A 19,649-nucleotide genomic window follows, 5' to 3' on the forward strand; every position below is an offset into this window, starting at 1 on the left:
CTCACCTCTCTTTGGGTATCAGTCTCCGATTCCCGAACAGCTCACAAGCCTGGATCCCGGATGAGCCCCCAAACTGTAGGGAATAATTCTGGACACTCTGGATGTAGATGAAAACAAGTCAGAGGATTTATTAAACACTCTGTGTTGGTGAAGTGGTTAACCTGGTGAACAGTGGTTAATCAAAACATTACAATAGATTATATAGGTGGCAGATGGACGGAGGAGAAGCAATTTGATAGGGTCTGGTGGCAAGACGGAATGTGCACGTAAGCCAATCAACTACGAAGGTTACATAGTATCTCCGCCCATCGCCAATTAAACACTTTATCAATAATACAGGTAGTTATTCCTAACAAGCTAAATAAGCCAACATAAACAAGACAAGCATTTTAATGGCAACTTTGCCTGTTGAAATTATGACGCATCTACTGTGAGATGATACCGCCTCGTATTGGCGTAGTCCTTGGATCTCAGGCTTAGTATCTAGGATTAAAGGAGACAGTGAGAACAGCTTCTGTGAAGTTTGTTTTGGTACCAGCCAGGTTCTTATCGGAGTGAGGCCCTCTTGGAATGTGGTTGCCAGGGCGACCAGGGTCATGTTAGCTGCTTGTTCTGTGTGTTCCCAGGCCTTGCCTCAAATTTAGGATTTGAATAAGGGTTCTTAGCAAAATACCATGGACTGCCTCAGTTTATCTCTACAGTCAGTATCATCTTTGAATATGCAGATTAGCCTACTATCACTCAAGCCATCTTCCTAGTTTTGTAATGGACAGTCATGGTTATTGGATGAAAATATGGAGGCCGAGTTGAGGTGTGCTATCAGTGAAAAGTTTTTGCCCTGATTTCAGAGGTTGAGCAGGGAAACAAAATTGTTAAGTGTCCCACTAAGGGTATGTCTACATTACAGAGTTCTTTTCAGAAAAACGGACATTTTTTCAAAAAAACTTCTATTATGCCCACATTGCAATTGTGTTCCTTCGAAAGAAAATCAAAAGAAAAGAGGAGTTTTTCCAACATTGGTAAACCTCTTTCTACGAGAAAGAAGTCTTTTTCCAAACAAACTCTTTCGGAAAAAGGCATGTGTGGACAAGGGAAGAGGGAGTTCATTCTTAAGAAGAGGAAAGAGGAAAAAGCACAGATGCCCTGGTGGCCACCCATAGTAATCACAGCTTACATGTGAGATAGCATCCATTCAGTCTGGACACTAACTTGTGAAAAAGCAGATCCTTTTTTGATGAGCTTTCGCAGTGTGGATGCTCTCTTTCGGAAGAAGTTTTTTTGGAAGCTGTTTTCCAGAAAAGCTTCTTCTGAAAGAAGCCTGCAGTCTAGACATAGCCTGATTTAATTTCTGTGAAATATGATTATTTCTGTTGATTAAAACCAATGTTGAAGCGTTCTGTTGACATTAAAAGACAAGTATTGGTATATTCAGAGAGTATTACAAAATTATTTACATTTTTGGAATAATGTGGCTAGTGGCTACTGCTTTGGAACTGGTTGGACACAATAGTTGTAGTTGTGTGAGCCTAGTTCTTGGAAAGTATATAGCTGGGTATGTAACCCAGGAGCGGCCTGAGGCTGGCTGCGGCAGCTGGCACCCCAAGCAGAAGGCGCAATTGGCGCCCTCACCTTCACAGCCGTCAATGGCCGTGACGTCATCATCGGGTGCCTGGGCCGGCAGCACTATAGACAAATTCCTAGTTTGCCTTGGCTCACTGGCCGCCCCTGATGTAACCTTGTGTATAATGGAAACCACTTGCAGGACTACGCCTGTAGGTGTGTGTAGTGATAGAAATGTAGCCGTGTTAGTCTGGGGTAGTTGAAGCAAAATGCAGGACAATGTAGCACTTTAAAGACTAACAAGATGGTTTATAAGATGATGAGCTTTCGTGGGCCAGACCCACTTCCTCAGATCAAATACTGTAGGTGTGTGTGTGTCTCCAGGACGGAATGTCATTGTCTCTGTTTTGGGGGCTAGGGAACAGTGTAGTTCTGTGTGTATCTCAAGGGAGGGCTGCTGGGGGTGAGTGTTGCTGTGAGTGTGTGCGTGTGGCTGGAGGGAGAGCTGCGGCGGTACGGGAGTGGGAGGCTGTGTAGGAAGAACTGCAGCTGTGTGCAGTGCTTAGCTCAGTTATTTCCCATCCCTGAAGCCTGCAGCAGCCAGCGGAGGGGCGGGGCCATCCGTGCAGAGCTTCTCTCCCCTCTGCCAGGATTGGCTGGCGTCTCCTCAGGGCGGGCCGGGATTGGCCGGCTCTGGCGGGGTAGCCGGACGGGATTGGCCTGGCCGGCTGGCGCTGAGGCCGCGGGGTGGGCGCTGGGGTGCCGGCCCGGCCTGGAGGCGGCGGGTGACACGGGACCGGGGAGGGGTAAGTGCCAGGCCCGGCCTGGGCGCGGGGCAGCCCCCACCAAGCGGCATCGCGGCTCGGGTCGGTTGGGTCCAGCGGCTCCGTGTCGCGGCCTGTCAAAGCGGCGGGGGGAGCCCCGGCCCGTCGCGCCCGGCCCTTGCTGGTTCTCCCGGCGGGGACTCTGGCCCTCGGCCGGGTCTCCGGCGGGGCAGCCTGGGCCGGAACCGCTCCCTGGGGACAGGCCCCCTCCCCGGCCTTGGCAGCGGGTCTGGTCCGCGCCCCGCCAGGCTTGTGCAGGCCCAGGCGGGGGACGGGCCAGTGCTGCGGGCAGCGGTGGGCTGGGGGCTGGGGAAGGTCTGTGCATGGCCCAGGCGATCCGGGAGGGATGTGGCAGGCAGCGGGGCACTAGTGGCCCATTGAGTGGGCAGTAGGTAAGCGGGGGGCCTCGGCAGGCGTGGTTGGGAACAGGGGCCGTGGGTGGGCGCATTGTGTAATGCGTGCCGAGGCTTAGCCCCCATCCTGTAGGCTGCATGGCAAGTTCACAGCACTGGCAACGGCAGCGTTGGGCTTGCTGCAATAGTTGTGAATGTTTTAAAAAAAACCTGCTCGAGTCTTAGTATCTGAATGCTTGAGGAGAGGACTGGCACCTCTTTCGTTACCAGTTAAGCCCCGTGGGGCATTGGGTTGTCAAGTCTTGGTGACAGTCAGTGAACACATTAGGGCCTCCATTGTGCAGACTCTTCCCTATGTGCCAGGAATCACTTTACTCAAATGGTGCTGCTCTTGTAAATAACGTTAACTATAGAATCATAAACAAGTAGGGTTAGAAGGGGCCTTGAGTTCATCCAGTTATTTCTATACTTCCAGCATATCCTGGTGTCTGCAGAATTAGGGCCATAAGCACAAGCATATTCATAAATGTGAAGGATTATATAGTGTCTATATAAATCCAGGGGTGTATGCCCACATTTTGAATACTGTGTGCAGATCTAGTTGTCCTATCTCAAAAATATATTGGAATGGAAAAAAGGACAGAAAAAGACAAAAATTATTAGTGAGGAAGAGTTTCCATTTGAGGAGAGATGGATAAGACTGGGACTTTTCAGGTTGAGAAAGAGATGAGTAAGGGGAGATATGAAAAAGGTCTATAAAATCATAACTGGTATAGAGACATTAAATAAGGAAGTGTTATTTATTCTTCGCATAACACAAGAACTGAAGAGTCACCACATGAAATTAATAGGCTGCAGGTGTAAAACAAATAAAAGGAAGTATTTCTTCACACAATGCAGAGGCAACCAGTGGAAGTGTTGGCTAGAGGATGTTGTGAATACCAAGACTATGACAGGGTTCAGTGAAGAACTACATAAGTTCATGGAGAATGGTTCTATCAGTAACTGTTAACCAAGGTGAACAGAGATGCAAAAATGTTCTCTGAAGTATTGCAAGCCTCTTCGCTGGAAGGTGGGAATGGGTGATGGGGTGAATCATTTGATGCTTACCTGTTGTGTTAATTCCCCATGAAGCACCTAGTATTGGCCACTGTTAGAAGATCATATACTGACTAGATGGTCATTGGTTAGACTCATTATGGTTGTTTTTATGGTAATAGTCTGTATCCATGGTATCTAACCAGTTCTGAAGCAATAGCCATTATAGTGGCTACTGCTATAGCAAACTAGCCACACTCAACTGACCAAATAGCCACATTTGGCTAGTGGTTAGCTTGTTGGACACCCACAGGTCTATTCGTACTTATGTTATGCCTGTGCCAGGGGTGGCCAAACTGAGGCTTCTAAGCCACATGCCTCTCTTACTGTTGGGCTGTGACTACATTGGCATGATTTTGCGCAAAAACATGCTGCCTGTCTACACTGGCGAGGAGTTTTTGCGCAAGAACACTGACATTCTAATGTGCGAAATTAGTGCTTCTTGCACAAGAACTATGATGCTCCCACTCAGGAATAAGCCCTCTTGTGCAACTGTTTTTGCGCAAGAGGCCAGTGTAGACAGACAACATTAATTTCTTGCGCAAGAAAGCCCGATGGCTAAAATGGCCATCAGAGCTTTCTTGCGGAAGAGACCGTCTACACTGGCATGGATGCTCTTGCGCAAAAACACATCTCTTATGTAGACACTCTCTTGCGCAAATACTTTAACGCAAGAACTCTTGCGTTAAAGAGTATTTGCGCAAGATCATGCCAGTGTAGACGTAGCCTTAAAGTTCAGTTCATGGAGTCCCTCACGGCCCGTCTTATTGTCCACTGGGGTGGAGGGGAAGCTCAGGACCTCTACATGCAGTGGGGTGGTGGAATAGGGGCTTCTCCCCAGTGGGAAGGACTTTTGTGGCTTTCTGCTCCATAAGGTGCACCTGCTGGGATTAGAATTTTACCAGAAACGGGGCATACCCTGGAACTGCAGACCCCTAAAAAATTTTGAATGGAAGTGTGGATTCTTTTGGAAATCTGAGACCTAGTTTGTGGTACTGGATACTCAAGGATTCCCAGACCAGAGTTTGAAAATCATTGCTATGTTAGATCCACCTGCTTGCTCAACAGGAAGTAACTGGGTCTATTGGGGTGTCAGCAGGTAGACGAATACACAATTAACCGATAAATCTAGGCTTATCTGTTAATCCTTTTGACTACGTGCATCCTCTCCACCCTTGCTGCCTCTGTAATCTCGCCTTGCGAACTGGCTCCACGCTGCTGCTTCGGATACAGAGGCAGCAGCGCTGGGTGACGGGGCTTGCCAGGAGTGCACTGGCTGCCAGCACTGGTCCCAGGGACTATTGAATAGTTGTGTAACTGCTAAGAATTCATGTGGTTACACGACTATTCAGGTACACAATATCTAATACCCCTAGGGTCGGTGGAAGAATTTTTCCATTGATTTAGTGATGTCTGTATTGGTGCATACATTGGCTTAACTATGTCTTTCAGGGGTATGATTTTTTTTTTTTGTAGACTTCTGGGCGTAGGCTGTAGCTCTGACTCTAGGATCCTTCAGGGTGGGTCCAGCCTGAGCCCTGGGATCCTGCTCAGCAATGAAACAGACCTGGAGCCTGAGTCCCCTGAGCGTTGGTTGGCACAGGCTAGCTGCAGGTTTTTCTTGTCTGTATAAACATATCCTATTTATAGTGGAATTAAAGTTATTTTAAAATAAAAAACACTTCAAATGCTTAAGTTTATAATATTTAAAATTCATAATTTTAGACCAACTACCACTAAGTGTTTTAACAGACTTGAGTTGTACATTCTTGCAAATACACATTGCACAATCTCTGCATATTAATATTCTGAAAACAATGTTTCAGAAAATTCTAAATTGTCAACAGATTTAGTTTAGTATCCAGGTGATACTATATAATTCATATAGGAGCCAGGTCTCTCTCAGTTACTCACTTGCATGGGTTTAAGATGCAGCTCTGTGTGTTTAGTGGCTCTTCATACACAACAATTTTCTGGTGTGGCTCTTGAACTGTTAGCAGTTTATATATACTTAGCCCTCAACTTTACTACCTTTGGGACTAAAATTGTGCTGCATGTGAATTTCTTTTGTTACGTTTGATAAAATTCTGTTTGATCGTCGGGAGCAGGGGGGTAATGGTGCCTTCCAGCAGCAAAGAGAACTTTGAGATTTTATTTTTATGCTCTGATGACTTTTTTTAAAATTCTGTACTTCATGGACTTGATATTCATATAAATTAGTGACATGATTGAAAAAATTATTTAATAATAAGCTCTGCAAATATTGATGCATCTGTAATGCAGTTCACCAGATACAAGCCATTTAGTTTATTGGATTGTACATGTATATGCAGATTGAACCTCTCTAGTCGGGCACCCTCCGGAACCTGACTGACACCAAACCAGAGAATTTGCCGGACCACAAGAGGTCAGTGTTGTCTCACAGTGTTATCAAAACTTCCACTGCTTACTGGGCTCTTTTAAGACATTTAGGGGTAAATTAAATCTAAATAACAGTACAGAATATTGCAAGCCAGGTCTGGTGGCTGTAAATAAACTTTATGGGACTGGGGAAACTTGACCACACCCATAATCAGTGGACATATGGCTAGCTAAAATCATGCTGGACCAGAATAGTGCTGGACTAGAGAGGTTTGACCTGTATTTGAATCGGAGATTGTATAGAAGTTATTTTCCCTAATATTGCTAATGCACAATAAATATTAAAAATTTAACACATGTTGCTCTGAAAGCAACAGTATCTCCACCTTACCAGTAGAGTGCTGCACAGATACAAACTTAAACCAGTGGATGCAGAAAACAGTAGATGATAAATTGGTATCTATGGAACTACAGGCCTCTCCTGGGAACTGCAGCGGTGAAAGGAGCAGAACATAGGGCTGCTGCTCCCAGGAGCCAGTTCCCCATGCTGACTGCTCTTCTGATGCAGCTGCACTGCACCCCACCCTGCCTGCTAGGGCTGGTACCGGGTTCACTAGCACGGTCTTGCACAGGAGACTCAGACAGCTGCTTGGAAAGGATGGGGGCAGGGCTGGACCCAATACACCCGCGCCAGAGGATCTCGCTCTTGGGAGCCATGGCCACACGTTCTGCTCTTTTTGCCACTGCAGTTCCTAGGAGAGCCCTGCAATTCCACAGACAATGATTTATATCTGTGAAAATCCACATCCACAGGTTCAAATTTGTATCTGTGCAGGGCCCTGCTTTCCTCTCAGATCACCTTTCTATTTAACACACAGCATTTTTTTCTCAGTATAGACATCTGTAAAAATGTGTTTGACAAGGTCTACAGATTCCTCCCTCCCCCTTCCTGTATCGGAGGCAGCAAGGGGCTGGTGAAGCAGGAGCCAGTGCTCTGGGGTATCCAACTTAAAAGATGGCTCGATGGTGCCACCTGCCTCCACTTGTGTTGCTGCTTCAGAGAGGCAGCAGCATGGGGGGTGTCGGTACGCTGCCATGAAGCAGCTGTTGCCCATAGCAGACCCAGGCTGGTCGCAGGCAGAGGCTGCTTTTCAGCAGCAGCCCAGGTCTGCGGGGGATCTCAGAGGGGAGCTGGAAACCCCCTCCCCCATGATAGGGGCTGCTTTGGCCAGACAGGCAGCCCAGCTCAGTGTTGGCTCATGCCAGGTCTGGAATGTACAAGAGCCCTAGTGGATGACTCGAAGTCCCCCGCTGACCCCCAGACTCCATGCTGTACTGCCAATTTGAAATGCCACGTGGAGGCGGGGTCAGCTGAGGACTCGAGGGGGGGCTCTTGTACTTTTCAAAAAAGGATTGTGTAAGTCCCTATCAACTAGTTGAGTAGTCGATGGAAATTCCATCGATCACTCGACTAGTCAATTAACGGTTACTTAACATCCTTACCAGGGGAGTAAGGTGTTGCAGTTGGGGGACGACATCAGTGAGGGTTGTAGGGGTTTTTTTTTCTCACTTTTCTGTGGTCCCTGATTGATTTCTTTTTTTCTGAGAGTCAAGGTCCAAAAAAGGTTCCCCACCCCGCCATAAATAAAGACAATATTTAAACCTTTCGTGTTGGACATATTTTATTTTATTGAAAATGAAGCCTGGCCAAGAAGACCCCAATCTGACAGCATAAAACTATGCAAAAAGTCCCCATCTGGCTGCAGCATCCTGTACCTGGCCTTGATCCTGGAGCGGGCCCCACGCTCCAGCCCCCATCTGGCCACAGGGCAGGGCGTTTGGTGGTGGCACCTGTCCTGTTGTGGCCTGGGTGGGGGGAGAAGACATGACCTAGCTGAGGTGATCCTGGCCCAGCCCCTTGCTTGGTCCATCCCTTGGGGCAGTACTCTGGCTGCTCCCGGGGTGCGTGGAGCGACTTGGGCCTACAGCTCTGCCTTCCCCAGGCAAATGCCCTATTCCCTAAGCCACTCAAGAACCCACTCCACCTCCTTACCTTCAGAGGGTCCCTTATCCTCCCTTCCTAATACAGAACTCAGCTCCATCGCTGGGACAACCAGTGTTGGCTGCCCCGGTGCTGCCTGAGTGGGATCTAGTTCATTGGAGATCCCACCTCATCTCCCTACCTTCAGCGGGTCCCTTATCCTGCCTTCCTAATACAAAAGCCAGCTTCATCCCTGAAGCAACCTGTGTTGGCTGTCCGGGACTCAAGCCCCCAACCCTGCTCTCCCCGGGTGCAGCAGCCCATCTCTGGCCAGGTAATGTAATCCAACTCCATCCTCCCCGTCCCGCTGGCACTCTTTCCCACCCCCATCACCCTGCCCTGCCTCCTTCCACACACTCCAAACCCCTGCTTTGACCCCCTCATATACTCCTACCCTGACTCCTGCACCCCCAGCAGCAGCAGAAGTCCCATTCAATAAAGTCTGCGACTACAGTGTTTCATTTATGCTATTACGAATCATCATACGAATTGTCAATAATATTAAATTGTATATTTTCAGTTATGCAAATAGGCATTCTTATACTGGCTCTTTGTTGACCACTTGTTCTGAATTTTGATGTAGTTGGACACTTTGGTTTGAAAAGGTTGCCGACCCCTGTCCTAACTACACCATCATAAACCCTACAACTTGTGGAGGTGAATTTAAGTCCATATAGAAGAGCACTTATATCAACAGGTGCATGAGTACACTGACAAAATTAGTGTACATGAATTATCTTGTGTTGACCTAACTCTGTAGTGTCAACCAAGCCTATATTCACAGTTGATGGAGTTCAGAGGCAGTCTGCAAGGTGGTGTCCTTTCTGATTAAACTGTCATCTGGTGGTCTCTTTGGGGGAAGATAGTTTTCTCAAGGGCTCTTGCATGATGTAATGATGTCACCATCAGTAAGATATTTGTGCAATATAGTCACAATTTTAACCAAGATTTTAGGAAACTTCAGCTTTTGTATATTTTCCTGTGGCTAATGGACAATTTTGCCTGACGGATTCAAGCATCACTATGATACTGTTTTTGAACATGCTTTTTAGACTTTTTGCATAGTTTTATGCTGTCAGACAACTCTGTAGTATCATTTTCATGTGGAAGGTGCTCTGTTAACAATAATACTATACTTAGTAGACAACTTTTGGTTGGGAGTAACAATTCTGCTTGGGGTAGAAGCTGTTGTATCTTCTACAAAAAGACCTTGGTTGAGTAGAAAGGTGATGTTTGTGTTGTGGGTATCCTAATGGAAAATATTTGTGAAGTTGGTGAAAAAGCATGCAGAAAAGATTGTCTGATCTCTATGAAAGACCCACAGCTTCTGAGGATCATTTTTCTTTCTGTAGATACAGAAAGAACTTGGCCTCTGTTGAAACAAAGTGTTAGAGATAGTAGAGGAATACGTAGGCAAGAGGCTTGACACAGGGCCACCCTATTGGTGCACATTCCAAAATTCATGTAGGGTAGGTGGAATTGAGGGGTTTGTAGTGCTGGAGGGGACTCAGGGCTAGGGCAGAGGGGCTGGGTTGCAGGGAAGTGAGGTTTCTGGCTGGGGGTGTGGGTTCTGGGGTGGGAATGAAGATGGGGGGCTCCGCATTGGGGCAGAGAGTTGAGGTGTGGGGGTCTGAGAGTGCCCTCTGGGCATATGAGCTCTAAGGTGGGGCTGTGGATAACGGGTTTGGTGTGCAGGCTGTCCCGGGAATACAGCAGGGATAGAGGACTTTTCCCAGTTCCCTCCCCCTGCAGCGGTACCTGGAGTGTGGGGAGAGGGAGAGAGGCACCTCTTTCTCCACTATGGCAGTGCAGAGCTAAGTTGGGGCTGCGAGAGGGCAGCTTCATCATCCCTTATGGTAGGTCTGGGCTGGGGCCAATAGGGAGAGGCATTTTTTGTGCTGTCCTGGGACTGGAGGAGAGGCATCTCACCCGACCACAGTCCTAATTGTGTGTGCTGTGCTGAATAGCTGCTGTGCAGGTGCACAGCTAAACGAGAACTTAGGTCAAGGTTTTAGAAAATACAATTGAATCCATTAGATGAGTCACCCTGTCAGTAGGTTGATATATCTGTCATGTTTAGGGTGTGGGTTTGGTATTCTACAGTCCCACAGTCTCAAATACTCCATGTTTCAAGCTTTGGTCCACACCATAGTCTCAGATACTGGGATAGCATAGCCTGGCAGCTAGAGTCATTAATGCAGCCCTCTTTCTCAGGACAGGATGGCCTAGCTGCCCATGGCAAAGCTCCTTGTGTCAAGGCAGCAGAGCCTAGTGGCCAGAGCCAATCGTCCAGGGTGAGGGGCCACCGCCTCAGAGGGACTGATGGTGGCAGGGATAGGGCTGGCTTCTCTACAGGGTCCCAACCCTCCTCAGCTACGAGAGTGGCACTAGCTCTTGCAGCACCAGTACCTGTCATACACCCACGTTAATTAGCTTCAGTTATGGGGCAGGATAACATTTTTAGACTCTAGATAAAACTTACTGCAGACTGATGGATAACAGAAGAAGATTACACAGATTGTACTTTATCCCCTAAACTCCTTGAAATTAAAAAAGGTGGTGTCCTTTCTGAAATGGAAAAAAAGAGTGTGTTGACCCCTGTAATACTTCCTTGAAAGGAGTGCAGTAAGACCATGTGAGTGGCATTTTCTGTTGTGTTGGAACACAAGAACTTAAATAAAATGAAGTTGTTTTTGTTCCTGATATTGCAGTAGCACCTAAGAGTCCCAGTTTCCTAAGAAAGGGATAGAAAGGGATAGAAAATAAGACCCAGAATATCTTACTGCCCCTGTATAAAACTATGGTACGCCCACATCTTGAATACTTGTACAGATGTGGTCTCCTCACCTCAAAAAAGATATTTTGGCCTTGGAAAGGGTTCAAAAAAGGGCAACTAAAATGATTAGGGGTTTGGAACGGGTCCCATATGAGGAGAGGTTAAAGCAACTGGGACTTTTCAGTTTAGAAAAGAGGAGACTGAGGGGGGATATGACAGAAGTATATAAAATCATGAGTGGTGTGGAGAGGGCAGATAAAGAAAAGTTATTTATTAGTTCCCATAATAGAAGAACTAGAGGACACCAAATGAACTTAATGGGTAGCAGGTTTAAAACTAATAAAAGAAAGTTCTTCTTCACACTGTGTGTAGTCAGCCTGTGGAACTCCTTGCCAGAGGAGGCTGTGAAGGCTAGGACTATAACAGAGTTTAAAGAGAAGTTAGATAAAGTCATGGAGGTTAGGTCCATAAAAGGCTATTAGCCAGGGGATAGAAGTGGTGTCCCTGGCCTCTGTTTGTCAGAGGCAGGAGAAGGATGGCAGGAGACAAATCGCTGATCGTTGTCTTTGGTCCACCATCTCTGGGGCACCTGGTGCTGGCCACTGTCGGCAGACAGACTACTGGGCTAGATGGACCTTTGGTCTGACCCAGAACGGCCGTTCTTATGTTCAGTTGTTCACCAGAGCCCTGTTGTGCTAGAGATTATATAGTTTGGGCTACAGTTGCCCACAGTGGTAGGTGTGACTGCTGACACCTCCAGGAGGGGGTAAGAATGGAGTGCTGGGCAATGCCAGAGGGCAGTGACCTGAAAAGGGTGCCGTGGTTGAGGTGGCACTATGGGTCCAGATAGTGGCGGTAGTGGAGAATGATGGGCAAGATGCTGTCCAGAAGATGGCGTTCTCCAATTGATAGAACTAATTCCCAGTGTGACCAGTAGGAAGTGCCATGCTGGTGAGTCAGTGCAGTTATAGGGAGACATATGATAGGTTGTCTGTTAATTGTACTCCTCCAGACTTCTTGACCCAAATTAGCTCAGGAGAAAATATCAGTCAGGAGTCCAGTATATTTGAGGAAAATATACTATACTTGTTTCTTGAGATCGGTAATAAATCCCAAATCTATAAATAGTAATGTAATAATTATGCTTCTCAAAATTTACTGCAAAACCAAAACAATTTTTTTAATGTTACAGTATAAGGCAGATTTTTACAATTCCAAATGCTACCAGAGTTAATAGATGTGAGACTGAATTAATGGTCTAATCTTCAGAGATTAGTTTAGCAAACAGCTTAGGGGAACCTGCTGGCCTACAATATAAGACTAGATGAATAGTAATTTAACACAAGGGTTTTAAAGGCATTTTAAAAATAGCAGAGTAAGAACTACCCTGTAGTTCTTTGTGAAGTACATGTGCCTATGTAGTTTCAAACTTCTTAAGGTGGTTTTATTATTTTTTTAAAATAGCATTTCTTAGTAAATACATTTTCTAGGAGCAACTTGGAGGAGGAAGTTGCCTTCTTCATATAAAATTGAAATAATTGTGATGCCTTTTCTTGCATTTATATTAAGACATTTATTTATTTATTTCAAAAGTCACAGGAAATATACCTGTCATCTTCCAAGAGAAAGTATGGCATACTCTTTATGGTAGAATAGTGCTTACAAGGTGGAAGAGAACTGAAGAATTAAAGCTAAACTGTGTCCTTATTTTCCACTTAGAAACCAGAGCAGTAGAGGTTCACAACTCATATATAAGTGCATAGAAAGATTGTCACCATGGGGGAGAAGTGCTTGCTTATATTGGCAAATGAATCTGAAGAGCAGTACCATTCTAACTTTCATACTGTTTTAATAACCATGATAGTGGATCTTTTGTTTTCTAATACTGCTTTTGAAAGAAGAATTCTAGACATAGTGGAAGTGGAGGAGTTACTCTGTCCACAGGAATAATTGCAGATGAACAAAATTATGAATCTGATGTCAGAATATAAACCCTCTATGGTCTACATAAATTCTTATTGACATTTATGAGAGTCAAGACTTCTTGTTAGTATGGGAAATTCATCTGAGTTTCTCATGCATAGGCTTATCTAAAATATATTTGAGAAGGATTAAAGAGATTTGTGAGATGAAGAAAGTCCTTTGATAATAGTTTAATGTCTATAAGGACAAAACTGATCTTCCAAAAGTTACTGTTTTGTGGGTAGGAAGGAAAGTGTCACAGCCTGGAGGTGCAATAAAGACCAGTAAGGGGCTGTGTCACCATTTGTCCTGCAGCCCTGAGTGCCTTATAATGTTTTACTGCTGTAGCTTCCAGCCTGCTTTCAAATGAAACTATATCTAGAAGAATAAAACTCAGTCTAACAAGGTACTGCCTTTTTTTAAGATGGTTTCTCTCAACAATCTTTCTTCCCAGCCTTGGCTGACTTTCACTTTAGTCAGGACAAAAGTACAAAGATTCTGGTTCCTTTTATCTTCCTAGGTGAATGATGTTTCTTTAAGCAGGTTTCCCACCTATATGCAGTTCTCAGAGACTTCTGGCTTCCCCCTACTCCTCTGTTTAGTTGAAGGACCCCTCTTTCTCAGCTTGCCAGGGCTGTTTACTTGTCTAATGATGGGTGTCGAAGATGACTTCTGCCTTTGCTTAGATCTTCCTAAGTCCAATAATTGTGTTTCAAGATGCTGGATAACCTTATGAGATTTTTCCCCTTTGTGTGGGCTTCCCACCCCTCTCTATGTAAATTGGGTTTCCATTGTTTTGATTCCTCCATGCTTCATTTTCAGAGGAGACCGGTGAATAGTTGTGGTGATCCCTTGTTTGTGGGAGAGACCTATTTTCCATTTGTTTAGACACAGAGGTATAAAGTCTAATATCTGAATATTCATAATTCCATGTAGAGTATTAATACATACATTTTTCCAGCGTGGGGTGCCAGGTGGGAGTTGGTCCTCAAGGGAAGCCAGTTTATAAACTGGCTCCCTGTTGTCCTGCACTGCTGCCTCTGATACAGAGGCAGGAGCACAGGGTGGCAGCATCCCCTGTACAGGGGAGGGGCTGAGCTCCCGGATCCAGTACGAGCCAGAACTGAGCCGGGCTGCCTGTCCACCTGGCTCATAATGCACTTTAAATACAGAGCCACAGCGGGAGTAGGTCTAGGACCCGAAGCGAGTCAGGACTTAGTTGGGCTGCTGGTCAGCTTGCTAAAAAATTACTGGCAGGTGGTGGAGGAAATGCATGTAGTCTATAGCATTAACCTATAAGCTTTACCTTAGTAGTTAATGGATTAATTGACTATACTATTACATCCGTAACAGATACTATAAAATGTTTCTCTATCAGTTCCCCTTGAGAGAAAATATGTGACTTTGTGGTGGGAGGAGCAAGTCTAAGTGTGTAATTTAAGATCTGATTACAACATCTAAACCAACCTTCCCTGTGCCCATTTCTTTCTTCAGACCTTGCTGCAGAAAGATGGCAGAGGCCTGTTGTAGGCATGGGGAGTGAAAGATAGTGGGAGGGAAATATGACCAACCTGTAATTCATGTTTTTGCTTGAATTCTGAAGGCATCTCCCATCATGTTTTGTATGCGATACAGCCTTTTGCAACTCATCTTCATTGTAGAAGGATAACTCTGTTCAGGCCTTTTGACAGAGATGGAGTAAATGGCTTAGTCTCACAAAATCTTTATCACTTCTGTTGAGATTGTAGGCTATTTATCTCTTTGGTGACACTGATTGAAACTGCACAACAATATAATTTCTTAAAACAAGATCTGTTCAAAACAGAAAATGAATTTAAAACAAATTTCGCATATCTAGAGCTACACTTTTTATAAACTGAACAAGATTATGCCTTCTTAATGTAGGTAAGGGAATAAATCAGATTGTCTTCTAAGAGCAAGTCCTGTCTTTAACCTGCTGTATGAAAGTTCTTTCCCCATGTTCAGATTTTTTTCCATCCCAAAGTCGGGTTACTTCTATGCTAATGACTTTCTCTATTTCTGAGCCAAAGTAGAGCACAGGAGATCTCAAACAGGTTTGTGAGGTTGTTATGAGGAAGACTACAAACTGTCAGCTTCCACCCCAAACCCTGCTTCACCTTCAGCATTTCTAATAATGTTAAATACTTTTTAAAAAGTGTTTCTAATGTATTTAGCACATTCAGAGGCTTGCTATGTGAAAGGGGTCACTAGCACAAAAGTTTGAGAACCATTGGCTATAGCACTTTACAGCTTGTTCTGAAAATATCTACCTGACCCATCAAGTTGATTGCTTTTTGGTGAGCATTTATGTTGGTTTTCAAGGAAGATAGTTTCATTTGCCTGGGTGAAGCTGTTTGTGGGAGCTTCTCTATGGTTAAAAGACTGTGCTACTATAAGTCTCAGTGTTGATTATACTACACTGATGGAAGGGATTCTACTTTCAGCATAGGTAATCTGCCCTTCCAAGAGGTAGCAGCTAGGTGGATGTAAGAATTCTTCCATCAAGATAGTGTTGTCTATGCAGGGATTTAAATCAGCTTAGTTATGCAACTCAGGGATGTTCATATTTCTGACCGAAGTAGTTAAGCCAAACTTATTTTCTGGTGTAGATCAGGTCAGGGTCTAAAACTTGCCTTCTTGGATATGAAATATTAATTTACTGATTATAATCTCTCAACACAAACTGTTACAATGGAAGAAATGTGTCTTTAATTGTTAAATAATGTGGTATTACCTAGAAGCTCTGACTGCAATCCTAGTTCCCATTTTGCTAGGCATTATACTAACAGGTAGTGAGAGATGATCGCTACCCCAAACAGTTTAGTCTAAATACAAAAGACAGGCAGATGGGTGTGTGGGTGTGTGTGTGTGTGTGTGTGTGTGTGTGTGTGTGTGTGTGTGTGTACACATACACGTACACATGTGTACACACAGAGAAAGGGAAGTGACTTGTTCAAAATCACAAAAGAAGACCGTGACAGAGCCAGGAATAGAATATACGTCTCCTGAGTCCTAGTTCAGTATATCAGTAAGTACTAGCTGGAGTTACCCGGCGTTGCTCGGGAAACTGGAGGAACAAAATGTAGAAAAACAGTAGTCCATTATCTTTTTTTGAACGGTAGAAAAGTTGCACTGATTTTTATAGGGATTAAAATATAGGTCTGCGTCATCCCTGGAGGGGGGGGGGAGCAACCTCGGGTGGAGGGGAGGTTACACGTGGGAGGGGCGCCCCAGCTCACGCCCGGGGCTGCAGGTGCTGCGGGGGGCAGGCAGGTGCCCAAGCTGTTGTGCGCGTGGGGGTCTGGGCACTGTGTGCCAATGCAGGGGAGAGGGGGAAAGAGCGTCACTTATGTAACCTCGCAGGCAGGAAGGGGCAAGTCCTGGATGGCACTGGGGGCTGCAGGTGGCGGGCACAGAACCTAGGGTGGGTGGGGCGGCTCGCGCAGCGTGGCTGGTTACTTCTTTATTTTTACAGCTTGATCTCGGGCCCAATCGGGTCCAAAAGTACCTTAAAATCTTTTCCTGGATGAAAGGTTATCCCATGCAACGTTTGGTCACGGTAGCTCTTATAGTGTCCAAGTTATTAGAGCACAAACATACAAACATTCTCCTTTATATATTTGATATATAACATCATCATACTATGTGCTGTTATGTAGATTTTAAAAAGACAAAGTTCCTTTTCCAGAGAGCTGTGTGTTGTTTAATTTTTTATTATAGCAGACGTAGGAATGATAGGGAAAAGAGAGAGGACAATTAAAAACACATCATCTTACATACAGGAGTCTTATTTTTTTTTAATTTTTTTTTAGGTAAAATGCATCCATCACTTCAGTCCCCATTTATTATCTAACTTTCAGTTGCAAAAGCAACATGCAAGGAATTACTAGTTGAGCACACTTTAGTTAAGTTTTAATCTTTTGTTTATAAAAGAATTCTTCTGTCAGAATTGGAGTAAGGAGCAAAGCACCAAAAACTTAGCTAGTGTTTGAGAGCAGTTATGGCTGCCCCCAAATTAGCAAATTGTACAGCTCCTCTGTGGTGACTGCTGGGCAGCCCACTCTGCATTTTTTTTCTTTTTTAGAATTTTTTATAACATGTAGACTGGTTTTCTGATAACCAAAACCAGTCTATATTTAGACATCATAATTATTGTATATGCACAGTAGTTACTTCTGAAAGCTCTCAGTACTTCAATTATTTAATCGCCTTTCTTTTCCTGAATAATAGAACAGGTTTAGTCTAAAATGTTTCACTTTCTAATCTGAGTAATTTTGCTTTATAAATGCAAAAATCCTACAGAATATTTTTGCACTTACTGACTCTACCAGCTTTTAAGAAGCAAGAGGTTTTTTTTATATACACTGAAGTTGAAAATTTGTATATGCAGTTCTCTTCCCGGAGCTATTAAAGATGTATTGTAAGTCTCTCTGGTGATTATTTTGGGACAAATTTAGGATTATACAAAAGTTCAATTATTTTGCAGTTCACTTAGATAAAAAGTGCATGACTGCCAAATGAATTAATCATAGGGGAGAAAAACTGTAATGATCAGTGAATGTGAATTTGTACTTTGGGGTTAAAATGTGCGGTAGGAAAGCAGTGAGATGAATGTAATGTTCATGTATTTAATAACACTGACGATAAATGCTGAGCTCATGTAACTTGATTGCATCACATATATAGACCATAGGTTGAACCTCTCCAGTCTGGCACCCTTGGGACCTGAACGGTGCCAAGCCAGAGAATTTGACAGACCATGAGAAATCAATATTGTCTAGTAGCATTATTAACACTTCTATTATTTACTGGGCTCTTAGAAGACATTTACAGGTAAATTAGAGCTAAATAACAGCAAAGAAGACTGGAAGCTAGGGCTGGTGTGTGTAAACAAATTTTATGGGACCGTGGGAAACTTGACCCAACTATGATAAGTGGACATCAGGCTAACTAAAATCATGATGGACCACAGATGTTGCTGGAGTAGAGAGATGTAGCCTATATTTATCTTGAATTGTGTTAGACATTCTAGAAATGTAATGCGACAGTGTTTATAAGGGTACTGATAATCTGATATTGGAGCATTTCTATGTTTTTTTAAGTTCTTTTTGTCACTTGGTACTAAAAATCTCTGTTCATCAAAATGGAGTTTCACCTGCTAAGAAGAGGAAAAGGAAATGTGTTAATGTAATCTGGTAGGATATTGGATTATAGAAATATTTTTTCTGAAAGTGTAAATAGGGGAAACTTGTATTACAATAATCTTCTTTGACAGGAAGGGAAAAAAAATAACCTTTTCTGGACAAACCATTTCAGGGAAAATGTGGTTCCTGCCTATTAGCAAGGAAGCAAGTTTTCTCTACTTTTACACTTCAACTTCTTTTCTTTTGTGCTAATAAAACTCCTTTAAACCAAAACTCCTTTTATTTTGTGTTAACAAAAGTCTAATAATGGACTTTTTAGGAGGCGTTCTTTCCTATTACTGAAAAGCATTTAATGGCAAACCCTGTATTATGAGCCTTACCCAGAGCCACAGAAATTTATGAGAATCTTGCCATTGACTTCACTGGCTTCTGGATCAGGCGTTGTATATTTCTGGAGAAGATGCAGACAAGTCCCCAAACATGGTTTGTCCCACAGATTTCCTGTTCCTTTTGACAGGGCGTCAGTGGATTTGTTGGTGTAATGCGTATGAAGTAACAAACCCCCACTGTGTGGCCAGGCAAAAGGGTACTTACGAAATGTACTGCAAACTAACTCAGCAACAGTGTCATGTCCAATGAAACTGACCAAATGGAAATATCCCATGAAGCATGAAACCTACAGTGGAGAGGGGCAATATTGTGGAGTTACAAATAAAAAAGATTAGTTTATAATGGTCATAGTATGTGTTTCGTCAAAATTCTAAATTTCTGTTTTATGCCAAAAATACATACGATAATCTTTCTTGTACCTATGTTTGAAAATGAAATTGTTATCCTTAGTAACCCAGACTGTCAAGAATTAACAAAACGAAGTACCCATAACCTTTCTTGCACCAATACTGCTGTTGAAATTACAGCTAAAATAATTCCTAGAAAGAACATGCATTTAATTGATATTAGTAATGACAAGGCCTAAGTGGAACAAACATGAATAAGTTATTAGATAGAGCAGATGAAGTATTAGCAAGACTTTTGTGAATGAAAATTGGATTAAAAAGAATTGTCCAAGGTAGTGTGATAATGATGATTGTTTGTGTTGTATGGCAGGAAGGATTATAATATAGTCACCATATCAAGAAATACGAAAAAATAAGCCTCAATTGAGTAATACTATACCTATTTTTTTTCAACCACAATTGTCAACTGTATAAACCATCCCAAGTTATGGATAGGTACACACCAGCAGAATAAAAGATTAGAAAGCACCAACATATTCATGTTTTCATCCAGTGGCAACAACCAGTTAAAAACAGTTTACCAACCACTAGAAACTCCATTTAAAAATGAAATACCACTATCAATGTTTGTCCACTAATGTATATAATTGTGTTGCATGTAAAGCTGATACATTGCAGTATATTTCCCATTAACCCTATACCAATAAAGTGTAAGATTATAGTAGAAGATGTATTAAGTGCTGCTAATCTGGAAACTGACAATGCTCTGGAA

At 43.6% G+C, this 19,649-nt stretch overlaps 1 protein-coding gene across 4 annotated transcripts in view; it reads left to right on the forward strand.

Moving 5' to 3' along the window:
- Positions 1 to 2,252: 2,252 nt before the first annotated feature.
- Positions 2,253 to 19,649, forward strand: part of PJA2 (praja ring finger ubiquitin ligase 2) — an 81,907-nt gene continuing 64,510 nt past the window's right edge. The window contains exon 1 of one of the 4 annotated variants that reach the window (XM_075932036.1): positions 2,253 to 2,366. The gene's annotated coding sequence lies outside the window, so the exon portion shown is untranslated. Of the gene's footprint in view, positions 2,367 to 6,194; positions 6,243 to 19,649 lie in introns of those variants that run through there. The other 3 variants (XM_075932038.1, XM_075932035.1, XM_006128890.4) reach the window with 3 other exon arrangements.

The sequence above is a fragment of the Pelodiscus sinensis genome, chromosome 6 (assembly GCF_049634645.1).
Source record: "Pelodiscus sinensis isolate JC-2024 chromosome 6, ASM4963464v1, whole genome shotgun sequence".
NCBI lineage: Eukaryota > Metazoa > Chordata > Testudines > Trionychidae > Pelodiscus > Pelodiscus sinensis.